The sequence below is a fragment of the Stigmatopora nigra genome, chromosome 22, assembly GCF_051989575.1.
Source record: "Stigmatopora nigra isolate UIUO_SnigA chromosome 22, RoL_Snig_1.1, whole genome shotgun sequence".
NCBI classification, from domain to species: Eukaryota; Metazoa; Chordata; class Actinopteri; order Syngnathiformes; family Syngnathidae; genus Stigmatopora; species Stigmatopora nigra.
The window spans coordinates 6,436,305-6,451,601 of NC_135529.1; the positions used below are offsets into that span (position 1 = coordinate 6,436,305).

Genomic DNA, 15,297 nt, shown 5'->3' on the forward strand with positions numbered 1-15,297 from the left:
CACTTTAACACATCTCACGGTCACAGCATATGATATGATACCTATGTTATGTAGGGGCACTTTATTTTTTAGATTTATCTTGTTTGTACTGCACGTCACCAGTCTGACTAGTCCAACCTTTCATCTGAGAGGCACTCCCTACAGACGGGTGACTAAATGACTCTGCATGTCTTTGCACCTTGTCTATGCCACCTCAAATGTCGCCATTATGTACTGCAATTTTAAATGGTAAAACTGTGACATAATATGACAGGACACACCCAACATGCCTGTAAAAAAAAACTTTTATGCCTGCTGGAGACCTTTGTTGTTCTACTTTAGGAAAGGGACTTAAGCAAACAGTGCGTGACACCAAAATATTTGCCCGTGGTGAGCAAGCGGGCATGAAGCCACAGCTGCGTCCCTTGCTGACATGTCCACTGAAGGCCTGAAAGTCAAAATTCCACGTGGGGGGGATGGAGGGGAGGGGGTTGTATTGTACAGTATGGTTGGATGAGGTCAATGAGGGACATAACCAGTATCCCTGTGATGTAAATTTAGGCAGACGTCAAAGATCACGCAGGATGTTCAGCTTTAGATTTGCCTATCTTGGAGAGACACAATTCTAATTGTACCATGGGGGAAACCATGAAAAGAAGGGAAAAGAGCCATGGGACAGTTTTGGTTGCTGAGGGAGGATGAGCACTTTCTAAGAAGATGTGTGTGCATATGTTGGTGGGGTTGCCAGAGCTGCCTCCAAAAAGAGGATCCTGTTTGCTGTCCCTTGATACAGTATACACACTAAGTAGTCTTTATAAAGGATTTCAGAGACCGGCCCTTGTCTTTGTTCTACTAATAGGCAGACCACTCTAAGTGGGTTGTTTTTCAACCCTCTGACACAAAGACACTTTTTCATGAGTACCTCAGTGCCATCGTTTTCTTGCTCCCCTTCTTCAGATATTTGGAACAGAGAGGTCTGTGTTTTAACGTGTAAATCCCACAATACAGAAGTTCTGAAAAAAAAGTCCATCCTAAACTTTGGCCAAACTCACATTGGCCCTACAATGCATCCTTCCTATAAGTCAACCACTTGTCCACCGTGGTATGCAATTTAGCATATGTAATTTGGATGCAAGCACGGTTTACATTTACCAATGGTATTGTCTCCAACTGTAAGACAGACTCTAATACTATCAAATTGTGTCTTGTAACAAGCATAAATTTGTCTGACTCTTAACAATACTCCTTTTAAAATAGCGGATACCCTTTCCTTGCTATACATTACTAGTTAAACAGTTTGTTTGTTTTTGCAGTATATTTCTGCCTACCTAACAAGCATGTTGCATATCACTGTCCATATTTTGAAATAGAAATTGTTGACGTCCATATGATTTTTTTTTCTTATGACTTTGGCATCAAATGTCACACAGGTTGTTTGTAGTTTTGATGGATCAATCTTTCTCCCACCAGCCATCCCTGAGGCTTTCATGTGCTTATCTCTGACCACTGTCTGTCTGTCTGACCGCCTCACTGCTCATTCACACTTGGAGGCATCACACAGCCCTGTAGCTAGCCCCCCTACCCTTTTCCAAAGCCTCTTCACATACCAAACTCAGTGACCAGAACCATTAATGGAGCCAGGTTTCCAATTCAAAAGTCCACTATGCTTCCTCTTGAGTCTTTCAGTGGGAGCCATATTTGCTCTTAGGATGTAATTATAAGTTAAGTTCTCAGAGCTCTCAAGGTCATTTTCGTTCTCAACAACTCCTGCAGATGTACAGCTGTTATTTTTTTGGATAGCTTCAAGGTAATAGAAGCAATTGTTTGACTGGAATCGCGGTGAATTTCATTTATAGTCCAGATTTCTTGCACAATGTTTGCCTAACACTCATCTGTGTCTTCGTTCTTTCAAACTTTTTGTCCACATTTTCACTTGGGGGTATTTGCATAGGCTACAGAAGCATATTTTTAAAGTGACTGCTGGGGGCTTTCTTCCCTTCTCCAGTGGGTCTTTTCAGCCTCAGGGCTGCAGCCGTGATGGGATTAAGAAAGGCCCGGAGCGTGTCCACATTTGGTGCCGAGCAGGACCATGCTGTGACGACCTACCAACCCCGGTGCCATTGTCCTGCTTCTCGGCGACCCACTCCAGGTGCCAGGCAATGGAGAAGATGCTCCAAACTTTCCCAGGAATGAGGACGACTGCTTAAAATAGTTCCCTTTAACGCCTCAACCTCCGCCACTCATCAAACTACAGGCCGAAGGGTTGTCTTTTTTGCTCTTTCTCTTCTCTTGTGCCCTCACTCTTTTAAATCTAAATTCCCTCTTTTTTGGAAGCGTCTGGGGCCCAGTGGGAGGACAGTTGTTTTGTCCCCTCCTTTGGCTGATTTACATCTCCACAGCTTCCCTATCAAAGTGGCCATTGTCAGTTCTGACCTATGAAAATTACAGAGGACACTGGGGGCCTTTCTCCTTTGACAGGCTAGCTACCACACAGACGAGCGTGCACACACAAAAATATACATAAACAGTACAAACACACACCCACAGGATACACCCTCCGCTTTTATTTATTCGGATTTTACGCAGATTCCGAGCCAATAGCCCCCTTCTCCAATGTGCTCTTCTTTCCAAATGTCCCAGAGACCCTGGAAGGAGGGAACGAGGGGGAGGAGCGAGTCAACCAGGAATAAGGAGAGGCGTCCATTTGCACACCAATTGTTTTTCCTTCTCTCTGGGCCAGGAGAAAGAGAAAGACTACCTCTCTCCCTCTGAGACCGCCATCCCTCCTTCACCTCCTGCTCCTCCTCCTCCCTCCTGACCCCCCTCCTCTGTGAAAGCAGCATGAATGGAGAGCCACATTCATCGGGTATGAATGGGATGGGGTGGAAATGGGTAGGGGGTCACTCTGACCACCGTGGCCCTCCCATGCCTGAGCCACATGTGCAGCATATTAACATATGAAGCCTTGTCACTGCTGTGTCCTCCCTTCCAACTGACCTTTTTTTGCACACACACTGAGGCTTTGAGTCAGGTGCAATGACATTTTATCACCAGAATTCTCGCAACATTTCAAGGATGGAGCCTTAACATTTAGGTGAACTTGTGGAAAACAAGGACAGTTAAGGGGCAGAAGGTGAGTGGGCCAATGAGACTCGTGCCAAAAACGTTGGACATTTAAAAAAAAAAAAGAGGACAAACATAATAGGAAGGAAAAAAATGAAGCTTCCAGCACAGGAATTGAAAGCTGGAACATTGAGAAAAGTGCAAATTCAAAAACCATTGAGCTGTAGTTAAGAAAACTGGAAAAACGTACAAAATATGTGAAATGAGGGCCAAAGAAAACGTACCTTGGGCCCTTGCTGCACAGGGACCTTTTTTAGACTGCCTTTCCTGTTAGACTTTCCCTAATCGAGACAGTGCGTCACACTCAGCGACTCTCCAAATTCAACATGTTAACCCCTTGCAATATAAACAGCAGCACTCTACAGAGCCTGCACAATATATAGACCAAACCACCAAGCACTCCACTGTACTCCCCGCAGGCTCTAATCTGTTTCACAGCACACAGCATTTAATCATATCACAGCTTTTACCTCTCAGAGATGCCTGCCTACTGTTTGAAACAAAAACAGGCTTGTCTTCCTGCAACTGGCTTTTTTTTTTTGGAGTCCTTTACCTAGGAAATGTGCAAAAAGCGCATCATTTCAGAGTGGAACTTCCACCACTCTGTGAGTGAGTGTGCATGCACTATTAATCACTGCCTGAAAGCTGACATCAGGATGCCAGTAACGTTAATTAGGACCACCCAATGGCCAGGCCAGTGTCATTAGCTAATTGAGTTTGTTTATGTGTTTGTGTGTGTGCAGGGCTAGAATAAAATAAATAGGAGTGCATGTGAAGAGAGGAGAAAGAGAATGCAGTTTTGAGGCTGAGTGGGGAGGAAAAGAGATGCAGGCTTGTCTTATCCAGTGTCCTGTTGTGGTGACATGTCCTTCAGCTCATTCCACAGGGAGAAAGGAAAACATGGGGTAATGGAGCAGTGGCGCAGTCACACAAGCACATACACCGTAAACTCTCTCCACAAGCAAAGCATGGAAAGAAAGATATAAAATTCAACCACATGTATTGGGTTCCACCATCCACCCAACACCCACGGAACCACTTGGGGATTACTTCATTACATACATAGTGGGCTATACACAGTGTTGCAGTGAACACGTAAAGGAGTGAAAGCAAATGAGTGGCTTCGTGTTTGTATTCAGAGTGAAACTTGATGTTTAAAACTAATGTGATCGTACTATATAAGTAATTCGGCCCAGGTTTTTTTTATGAATTCTGCTCCACCAATCAGGTATTTCAGTCCAGCACTGTGGACTGACTCCTCATAACATACAGTTCCTACAGTAAAATATAATTTTTAAGACTACTCGTAACATATTTTAACGCGGATTTCATTGCCAACCTCGCAAAAAAAATCAGTGAGTCCTAGAATATTTGAAAATTTCTCAGGCGTGCTATGATGCATTGTGGAACATTTTTTCTTAAATGCCAAAAATTTAAGACCTACCATACTTGAAGGTTTAAACGTGTACGGAACAAGAAATCAGAGTGTTTCCAAGTACACAAAGTAGCCATGACAATGTGTCTTCTATGTTGTTCTGTTTTCCGTTTGTGGTTTCGACCATATTTTTGTAGTGAAAATGCACATGCCAAACCGTGGGGTGACATGCTGCCGTCCTAAGTACATGTCCATATTTGGCAGCTGGGAAATGTCTGCATGCAAGCACACTCTATGTAAAGCTAAATGCACATACATGTGTTCAAGTGCACAGATCAGTCTTTCCTTGGTTTGTGTTTTACCTCACCAGCCTCCCTGAGGTGTTTTGAGGCAGGCAGTGTGTTGAAATGGTCTCCGCGCATGGTCTCAGATGGCCTGGTGTGGCTGGCTGTGGTTACGCCTGTTGAGTCTGCCTGACCACCACATGATGAATCACATCCCCATTCCATCCAAAATCACACACACATACATAGTCCGAGTCGACATTTTTTCGCACATCTCAGATCGGCCAAAACAAAACAAAACAAAAACACAAAACTGTCATCTTCCCTCCTTTTGCATGGAGATTAATGTTAACAAGTGCAGTCAGAGCTTTCAACAGAAGTTCAGGGTGCAAGAAAGGCAGAAAAGCTACCAAGGAGCAAAAAAGGGAAGGGAAGGGAAGAGGCAAAAAATGTGAACCTCAGACCTCTGCTGTCAGGGTTTCTATTCTCTGATTTTTGCCCATGGCCAGGTCCAATTCATGTCCCATAGATAACGCCGCTTATGCCCCAGTAGGCATATTTGAGCAGTTGAATGAATGCCGAGGCTTTGGCCTAAAAGCCAGAAGAGAGCAAATCCGGATGGACAGACAAAAACTTGCATGTTGCCCAGTTTGTTTTGGAACTTTTTGCTGGTCCTCTCAAAAGGCAACATGCACAGCAGCCATCGGGGGCATTGTTTCATGCTAACAAAACCCTTGCGGTTTCACATCCGAAGATTAGCGATAACATAAGGGAAGTCTATTAAAGGAAAGCATAAATTTGTTCTTGCTGCACAGTTTTCAGTGGAATGACCTTCCTGTGCAAGTTAATATCAAAGAAAAAACAATAAAATAGTCTAAAAATATATATTTGCACCACTCATTAATATTACCGGAACATGAATGGGAATTCCAGGTCAAATTATTTGCAGTGAAGTAGAAAAATAACCAAATCATTAGTTTGCATTGAATTAGTGACATAGCATTTGTACATGGGTTGTTCAGCCTTTCTAAGAGACGCTGCCTCAAACTAGAATAAATTATCTGTGTAACTTAGCATCTATCTGCTAAATGTCCACCTGGGACTGTTCAGTGTGGAGAACAACTCCCATCGACTGAATAAGAAAAAAAGATAAAACGGCAAAGATAGTTCTAAATGAAAGTCATCCTTCAGAGAGACCCAAGTTAGCACAGTACCTGCGTACCCTCTTCCTTCTCATCTCTTGCATTGCATCTTTTGCAGGCCCTAGAGGGTTGTTGGACCAGTATGGGGGGGATGCAGCAAGCAGAGATGTTTCACAGAAAGCCCACATTTTTGAGTCAGGAAGGACGCACTAAGATTAGCCCCAGGGTGTTCCAAGGTTGTACGAGCAAGTGTGAATGAGTTCTTAAAGGAGATTGTCGAGATGAAGGTGGTGACGGCAAATTAACACGTATTTCATCAATGTTAAAGCTCACACTCAGCAAGTTTGTCCACTAATCTGTATTCATTAAAAGCGCCATACAAGTAGCGAGCAGACATATGAATCTCTCATTGACTATGGAGCTTAAGGACCTCGAACGGACTTGTGTCAGGGGGCATGTGTGGCCCCATTCCCCCACGTAGTCCCTATGCCAAAGAGCCCAGCCTGCAATTCAGTGCGAGAGAGCAGAAGGCAGATGGCTTGAGTCCGATTATAGAGTCGTCTGTCCTCGGTAACAAGCGGCTCACTATGCTATGTGCGCCGGGCCAGCAGAGAAAGAGTGTTTGTTGTTGGTATTAGGAGCTAAACGGCTTAACGGTTAGCAGAGGGTCGTGATCGTAGTTCTGACTAGCTGCCAGATTTAGAGACCCAAGGCAATTCAGGGACAGTTCATTAGTAGCACAAGGGTAGTAAGATGGACACACGTGTTGCAGGTGTTAGTCAAAGGATTTATCTGTAAAACAAAGCAAAGGTCATTAATTTTTTACATTATTTTTTTTCAGCATACAAAGTATGCTTGGATAAACGTTTTCTTTACAGTTCCGGAGCAGTTTTGTAACGAGTACATTTGGTTATACGAAACAGTAAATGTGTTTGACAAAGTCTTTGCTCACACATTTAATATCCTGATACTCTTTGCAATGAACACAACCTTTTTAGTCCAGTTGATCACTGTGGTCATGCATGAAAACTGTTTAAACACAGGTGTCAGGTTGCATTCTCAATGTTTGGGCTTCTGTCAAAACTACCGATGTCCTTGTGACTTCTGTAGCTGCTCTTCACTTGCAACCCACGTTTCATGTCCTCTTAAAGACTACCGAGGGCAAATAGGGCATAATCTAGGATCCCAACAAAAAATAACAAGAATATATTCTTCTTAGGCCTCATGATTGTATTTATCCACTCACTTGAGTGTTTTATTTGTACACGAAGATTGCCCGAAGATAGAGACGGAGCCGACAAATTGTGTTATTCTTGGGGATTTTGCTACAGTTAAGTACCATGGCTAACATATGTACACAAATTAAAAAAGCAAACTGCACTTAGATTAAGTTGAAGTACTGCTGACAGACTGTGTCAACTGTGTGCGCAATGCTAGATGAAAAGGGCTACAGTAATCCCCTCTCGGCTGTCGATTTCCCTAATCTCCTGCTTTTGTTGCTGCCGGAGCCCAGCGGAGGGTGTGACAGGGTCAGGGGTGAAATTTAAGAGCCTTCAAGGATGGCAGTGGGACAGATGAGGTTTCATGCTCTCATCGGGCCTCATCCATTCTACACTTTTATTTTAAAGGTGTCTCTTACTCTGACTAAAAATAGTCATCTCCACCAGATTAAAATTTGAATAGACATTTTTAGATCAAACCAGGACTGGTGTTAAACTAAAATCATACATGCACTCTATAGAAATTTCATTATGTGCACTTTGTGTAAATGTGTGTGTTGATTTGTGATTTTTGTCCATTAAATTGAGAACCTCAAAGTATAATTGCAGTACTGTACAACTGTACAACCATAGAGTATTTGTAGGATTTAAATGGTCAAATATTATCAAGTCTTCATGATTAAGAGGACATCAAAATGCTCAATTTCGGAAATAACAGTACAAATTGTAAATTCCCATGAAAAGTAATCCTTATCTAAATTTTGTTGAAGAAATTTGTCCATCAATTCTTTGATGGCCCCACTATCTGTGGATAATGCACAGGTAACCTGAAACACAAACACGTGTATTCCCTGACTATGAGCATTCACTTCCTGCGAATTTAAGATAAGTGACAGGAGGAGGCCCCTGTTGAAAACACAAACAAGACATGCAAAGTTTAAGGGTCACCGCGCGAACCTCCAGCTCTGAACACATCTCCATTACACATCTCACCAAGCATGTAACCCTCAAACCTATCACAATCCTCACTTAAAAAGTTCCAGTTAAAGAAAACTAGATCCGAACTATTTTAGAAACATCTCCTGAATGCAGAGCAACAAGTTTCAACAGCAAAAAAAAAAAAAAAACGTGACTAAAAGAATGACATCATTTTGGCTTACAAACCCTGAAGCTCACTTGCACAGTTTTTGCTATTTTGACAGAGGTGTGAAGGTCCCTGCCTGCAGCAAAATACCTGTGGGATTATTACGACACAGCCCAAAGCAGTGGTGGCCACAGGACCTGCCCACCATCTGGTTAAAAACAACATCCGAGTCATAGCAATGGAGAAATCCCCAGCCTTTATGTGTGAGAGGCGACTGGAGGAGATGAGGTTGCACCAGCATGTCTTCTCCTCTGTAACCCCAGGGGGTGATGGGATAGAACAGTGGCTGGCATTGTTTGGCCGCACGAACCCTCTCTTCCTCCCCCACCCTGCCCCCTCTTCACCCTTGCACCCCGCCCATCTGAAGATCGAGTTAACTCTTGCCTGCAGTCAATCCACCTCACAGGAACTCAATCCCCTCTCTCTTTCTCTCTGGGGTCAGCCAACAAGAAGTTAAAGCTTTTATCATGCATTGCCACCAGCATTGGTCTGTGAAGAATAGGGGTCAATAATGCATGACGGGGGCAGATTCTGGTCAGCTAATGCTCTTTTTTTTATGAAGATGCTTTCAGTAAAATCAAGTTAATTGTTTTATATGTACATTTTGACCCGTGCATTCAATTTATCGCAGCACAGATACAAAAAGCACAGTTAGTTGAAAGATAGTTTGGTAGTTTTTTTCTGCAAATTCATTAGCACTTGGTTGGTAGAGAGCTATCCCAAAGAGCCGAGTGTTCAAAATGAATATAGCTTGGCTTTTTTTACCTTATTAGTAAACATTATCAGTTTGGTTCCTCTGACTTTTTACCATTCGTGGGACTAAAAAGCCTCGTCTTCGATTTAATGTCTCTTGTTATCATTGTTTAGTTGCATTGACAATACTCCGGTCATTAAACATTTGCTGCATCCTTCTCTCCACAGAGATGTCCCCATGACGTCACATTTAAAGGGAATGACAGGAACCGCTTTGATTTGCGGCAGTCAACACAACTCAGTACCACATGACGCAAGCCCATGGGCCATTACAACTCTAATTACAGAAGCTGTTTCCATAGAAAACACTAAAGATGGTAAGTTATTACTCAAACAATGTACAATAAGATAAAAAAAACTAATTTCAGGTGTGAAAAGTTTCTGTGTGGGGAGTTTAGTTTGAAAGGAAGCAATACCTTTGTCTTGTTCCTGGTGTAAGGGCCAGAGCAAGGGTGCAGGGCTCATAAATCACAGCTGAGGACAGGGAGTAACAGCTCAAATTAAGATAAACCCTCCTTAATTATCAGCTAAACAGTGTTCTGTCCCCTCTCTCCCTGGTCTATCTGTCACCCAAGCAAGCAAGCCCACTAAGCATGGGATGGCCTCTAATGTTCCCGCAAAACATGGTGCTTTTTTCTTTTTTTCTTCTTTAAACACATTCTTTGCATCACCTTGGTTCTTTGAAATAAAAAATATTGATGAAAAACATCCAAGAATTTAACCTAAACATTTCTGACCCCCCCATTTGCGTAGTTTCTCCACTTTCATGTTTAACATCATCCGTTAAAATGTAAAGATCAGACTAAGAGAATCTAAATTAATGTGGAAATACAATCCATCCACTCCCACTTGTAAAGTCATAAATTAAATTAAAAAAATAAATTACTTTTTAAAAAAGTGTACGTTAGCTTTAAAGAATTAAAAGTTACAGCACCAATTTTATGAATTATATATGTCATATTTCTCCAATTTCTTTGGATGAGCCAAAACTTTTCAAATGGGAAAACAATGACAAAAAACAGACGTATTTGAGAAAGTATCTGATACTTTTTCCCGACAACTTTTGACATCTTGCTGTCAATCAAATTACCTTGTAACGTATCACCTCTTTGCATCTGTTAAATAGTCCCCTCCCGCACACCGCCTCCCTTTATTGTCACTCAGTGCTTATTCACTACGCCAATTATCATTAGCCTAATGTATTCTCAATAGCCCTTAGTCCTCTCCTTCTTCAAAGGCTAGCTCTTAGCTCAACCCAGCAGCCCCCTCAATTTGTGTCCCAATCAGATGTGCTGACATCTGTGCATAGTTGTAGGGACACACTGTGAAGAAGACCAAGGACTACTATGAAGTTGGAGAGACTATTTGAATTGTGTGTTGCCTTTGCCTTTGTGTGTGTGTGTGTGTGTGTGTGGTTTGCAGTCAAAGGATTTAAAAATGAAAAGACCAAAACGCTTACTTTTGCCATTACCAATATTGGAACCATCTTTCCCTCCCACCAAGACTGAAGTTTTTTCCTTACTCACTTCTCTTCGAGGCAGTGTATTGATTTTATATTAGGCATGAGCTGCCATCTGGCTGCTTTTTTTCCCTTTGTTATTCTAAAGCACAGAGAGAGTGAGGAGAGAAAGCTCGTGAGTGTGTATGTGAGAAGAGAGTAGCCCCCCAAAAATCATTATGCATTAAATAAAGACAGTGTGAGAGTGGTCAGCATACTGAGCAATGCGTGTGCGCTATATGTCCGTATATAGTAGGCGCGAGTGTGTGTTTGTGCGCTGATGGGAGGCATCAAGTGAAAGCATAAAAATAGCCAGGCTCTACAGTATGTATTTCTTTCGTAAACATGTGCACATACAGTGGAGATAAAAGCAAACAAGGGGATGTCAATCTCATTTGATGCATCCCCGCTTCTAAGTCTTCTCATTATTTTTCTTACCGACCCCGTCTACAAAACAGACAAACAGCACCCAGGAGAGAAAGTGGCCTCCCCCCCTATGAGCCACAAATCGGAATCTTTCTCTTGGTGTCTTTCTCATTCCTTCGTTTCCCCCAAGGAAGTTGATACACAAACGCGGCGTCCTGTCTCATTCTGGCATAGCATTCATTGATTTGTTTCGCCGACGTGTGATCGTCGGATGACAAATATTTAACATCTTTCCACAGTATTGATCCAGCCACTCTGAGTGGAACGGTAAATGAGGGAGAGTTTACCCACAGGAGGTCAGGTTCATATTTGTCCTCTTTTACGGTGCATTTGCAGAAATGGGACAGCAGAGGCACATCTTTTAGCCTTGAGTGTCACAGGGTCACAGGTTCCAGTTCTGCTAGAGACAAATGTACAAATAAATGGCAACTCCTGATGTGTTTGCTCGCTTGCTACCTTTCAAAGTGCTCTTAGGCAAGGCACTATCTCACCCTTTGAATAGGTGCACTTTCCCTCTGAGAATAATAATATGTTCAATGAATGAAAGAAAAATGTGGTGAAAACCAACTCCGCACTAAGATTAGAATTTAATAAGCCCAACCTGGAACACATTACTTGTTTTTGCCAATTTAATACAAAAATGCAATATGACGCAACAGTCTGCATGAAATGTGCAATGATGAAATTGAACACATTTTGTTACATTTCTATGAATGGATGACATCATATTCATCCGTGACACAGATAAAAACAGACACTCGATATTTATATATGGCTCACATTTCACTCTCAATTATGGACGTCATTGTGTTTGCTTGTCTCATTAAGATCAATACAGTGAAAAAGAAAATTCTATTGTAATCTTAAAATAATAAGAATAATTGCTTGATTTCTTTATTTAATTTTTTTAAAATGTTGTGTATTGAATATTTTAAAATATAATATATTTGTACAAACTAATAAATGCGTACTAATGCAAGGTTTATCCATATACTAAATGAGAGCAAAATAGTCCTAAATCTAACAATTTCACATTCAGTATTTGAAGCAAAAGAGAATTTTTTGTCCATTGATAACTAACAATTAATTATAGTTTTCAGTATTTGAAGCAAAAGAAAAATGTGTGTCCATTGACAAGTGCCATTGTAATTACTTTTTGTAGAATTCAGTACCCAGTGTTGTGGCAGGTGGATGAAATGTGTCAAGGAAAAGGTCACGGAGGAAGCACAGGAATAAACACACATAATCACACTGGAAGTGTGTGTAACGTTATGTCGCATGCGCAACAAGTTATCAATCAGCAGAGCTACAGGCTACCATAGGTCTCGACTGAGATCCACGACTGTTTGTGATTAATGATAGGGGACGCGCCCCACTAATTGTTGCGCCTGACACAGGCACACGTCCCCACACAAAGCAGGACAGGGTCGGGGTAGGGTACCATGCTCAATCACCTTCTCACAGAAAGCCCCCCATGTGAATGTTGAGCGTGATGGTTTTAGTGAAAAGAGAGGTCGCAAGATAGCAAGAGATGGCAACAGAGTCAGACGCAAACAAGTAGACCAATACCATTGGGCTGGGGATTTACTTGAGGAAAATACATGAGAACCAAGCTCCAAAAACTATACGAGACTGTTGTGACATTGAGAGTGGGAGATTTACTAGGCCTTAGTTATCCTCAAAGGATTATCCTCATTGAATTTGAATGTAAGTCTGCTTCTGCTCTGTGTAACTACTTGCACCTGTTGCTGCATTAATGTATATTTGTGACGATATATACATATATATATATATATATATATATATATATATATATATATATATATATATATATATATATATATATATATATATATCTATATATATATATATATATATATATATATATATATATATATATATATATATATATATATATATATATATATATATATATATATATATATATATATATATTTATATATTTATATATTTATATATTTATATATTTATATATATATATGTTTACATATGTTAACATAACTATATAAGCAATACGTATATATGTATATACACACACTGAAATGTCTGCCAAAGCAATACAACCGCCATATAAACTAAAAGCTAAACAGAGCAGTAACTTTAATAATATCCTAGGATGTTGAAACTACAAAAAAAGAAGGAACCTGGTGACAGACCACCATGAACTGTATAAATATAAATGGGCCAAACATGCAAATGAATTGGGCTTCCTTTCCACCTGCTTGCTTCCCCGCCAGAAAGAAAGCGAGAGAGGACAGATGGAAGTCATGAATTGCCTTCAGCGAGGCACTCCAGCCATTCAACACTATCAGGAAATCCCTTTCTAGAGGGCTGGAGCCCGGCTGTTTTCATATTGTTTCTATTAACTGAAAGGGCCCAACAATGGAGTAATCATCTTGGAGACAAGTCTACACAACCCTTGCAGTCTCAATTGGCCTTTAACTTTAGAAACTTAATTAATCGCACTGAAATAGCGCCCAGCACTTTTGTACTTATCAACTCGGAAGCTCTTGTCCGTGTGGAATCACGCACGGCTCATAGGCGCTCGATCCTGAACGATACCTTTTCCGAAACCCCGTTGTCCAAGCTCCGAGTCATTCAGAGAGAGGCCCCTTCTGTCCCACCACGAGCCTGCCGGCCCCAGTGAGCTCCTCACAAAAAGTCCACAATGGTATTCAAACAATAAGCCAAGGGACAAAGAGCACATTTACACAAGTGAGCTTTCTTTGAAAGCAAAAAGGCAATGTTTGGAAGATTTCCAAAGTTCCCTCTTCCCCCTCAAAAAATGGGAGCCCATTTTGCCCCTTCCTCACGACACCCCGCCTAGTTCATAAAAAAAGTTCACCATTCCGATGGTGGAGACGTGGGAGACAAATATACTGCACCCGTCAATCCGCAAGCACCCCCAATTTAGCCAAGCCCTTCTTTTTCAGGACAAAAGCCCTTTAGAGGCCGAGTGTATGTGAGGGCTCTGGTGGATACCATAGTGGCTTAAAGACCGTGGAGGCCCCCAAAAGACACTTCTTTTACTCCCAATCTCCTTCCATTTCTCTGTGCTTCTCCGTCCTCGCCGTTCTCATCTCAAAAGTTCAACAGCGGCGAGAAAGTGGGTGGAGGCAGGGCAGTAGGGGTGTGCGCAGGGTGCTCCCGTGTCAACATTGTGGTATTTTCCCAAAGATGCATATCGCCACTATACAAATATGAGATGTATTTATAGGAGTACACAGAAAGCTGCATGAGAGGAAAGTGTTTGGCCCAGCTTTTTGGACACGACCCCCACGGCTCCATGGATGGTCTTCATGGCGGGTGAAATTGTTATTCTTTGGATGTGCGTTGGCTGGGAAACACACAAGTTCTCAAGCAACCACAAAGTTCCCTCCCCTTTCGGCATGGCTGCCACGCAGAGGAGCCCATTGAAGGAAAAGGTCCGTCACCATACATCTTGACCAGAGCCAATACCCCAAGGACTCTTTGTCAGCGTGTCCTGTACATCTGAGGGTGACCACCAGGCATGTTCGCAAAAAACAGGGTACCACTTTTCCCAGCCAGTGTTATAACTCACCAAAACCAGACACGTCTCGAGGCAAAACAACATCTTTTAATCTCGGGATGAGTCAAGGTATTACGTTTGCAAGAGGATGCGCAAAAAACTAAATAGCAACCGGCACTTCACCAAGTATGTAGCTAAAAACCTGTGAGCACTTGCCCATCCTTCCAGGAAGGAGGTTGGTCAAACCTGACAGACAGGTAGTGTGTCATGATACTCCTGGCTTAAACAGTGAGTTGTTTGTTAAAAAGAAATTGGAATTTTTCTTGTGTAAAAGGTTTCTCCTACAAAACAGACTATATAATTAGTTTATGTAATTTCTTGATAATGAGACACACCTACAAAATTTGACACGAAAGGTTATGTTCATATACTACAATGTGCTAGATTGGTGACCACATTGCATTATGGGATGAACCCCAAGACCTTTGTAGAACAAATGAGTCCTACCTGAAAGCAATTTTTTCCTCATTTTTTCACCGCAAACTCCTGATCTTAATGTTAGGCCTCAGAGTATTTAATAACATAAACATCCTAATCCTGCAGCCTTTGAAATGTAAAGTTGCATTTTTACAAATAGTTCATTTACATTGCATGCATTCATTTTCCTTACCGCGGGAGGTGCTGGAAACTATCCAAATCGGGAGACAGGCGGAGGACTGGCAGCCAATCGCAATGAAATGGGCAACCACTTGCGTTCACAATCACGAGGCCACCGAGGGGGAATCGTTATGGACTAAAACAAAACATTTTATTTCAGATGGTAATTTTTATATAGAATGTTG

General features: G+C 41.8%; 1 protein-coding gene across 1 annotated transcript in view; it reads left to right on the plus strand.

Moving 5' to 3' along the window:
* LOC144215780 (uncharacterized) overlaps nucleotides 1-9,303 on the plus strand; it is an 83,407-nt gene extending 74,104 nt beyond the window's left edge. Inside the window, exon 10 of the mRNA XM_077744919.1 lies at nucleotides 9,189-9,303. The gene's annotated coding sequence lies outside the window, so the exon portion shown is untranslated. The remainder of the gene's footprint in view (nucleotides 1-9,188) is intronic.
* Nucleotides 9,304-15,297: the final 5,994 nt, after the last annotated feature.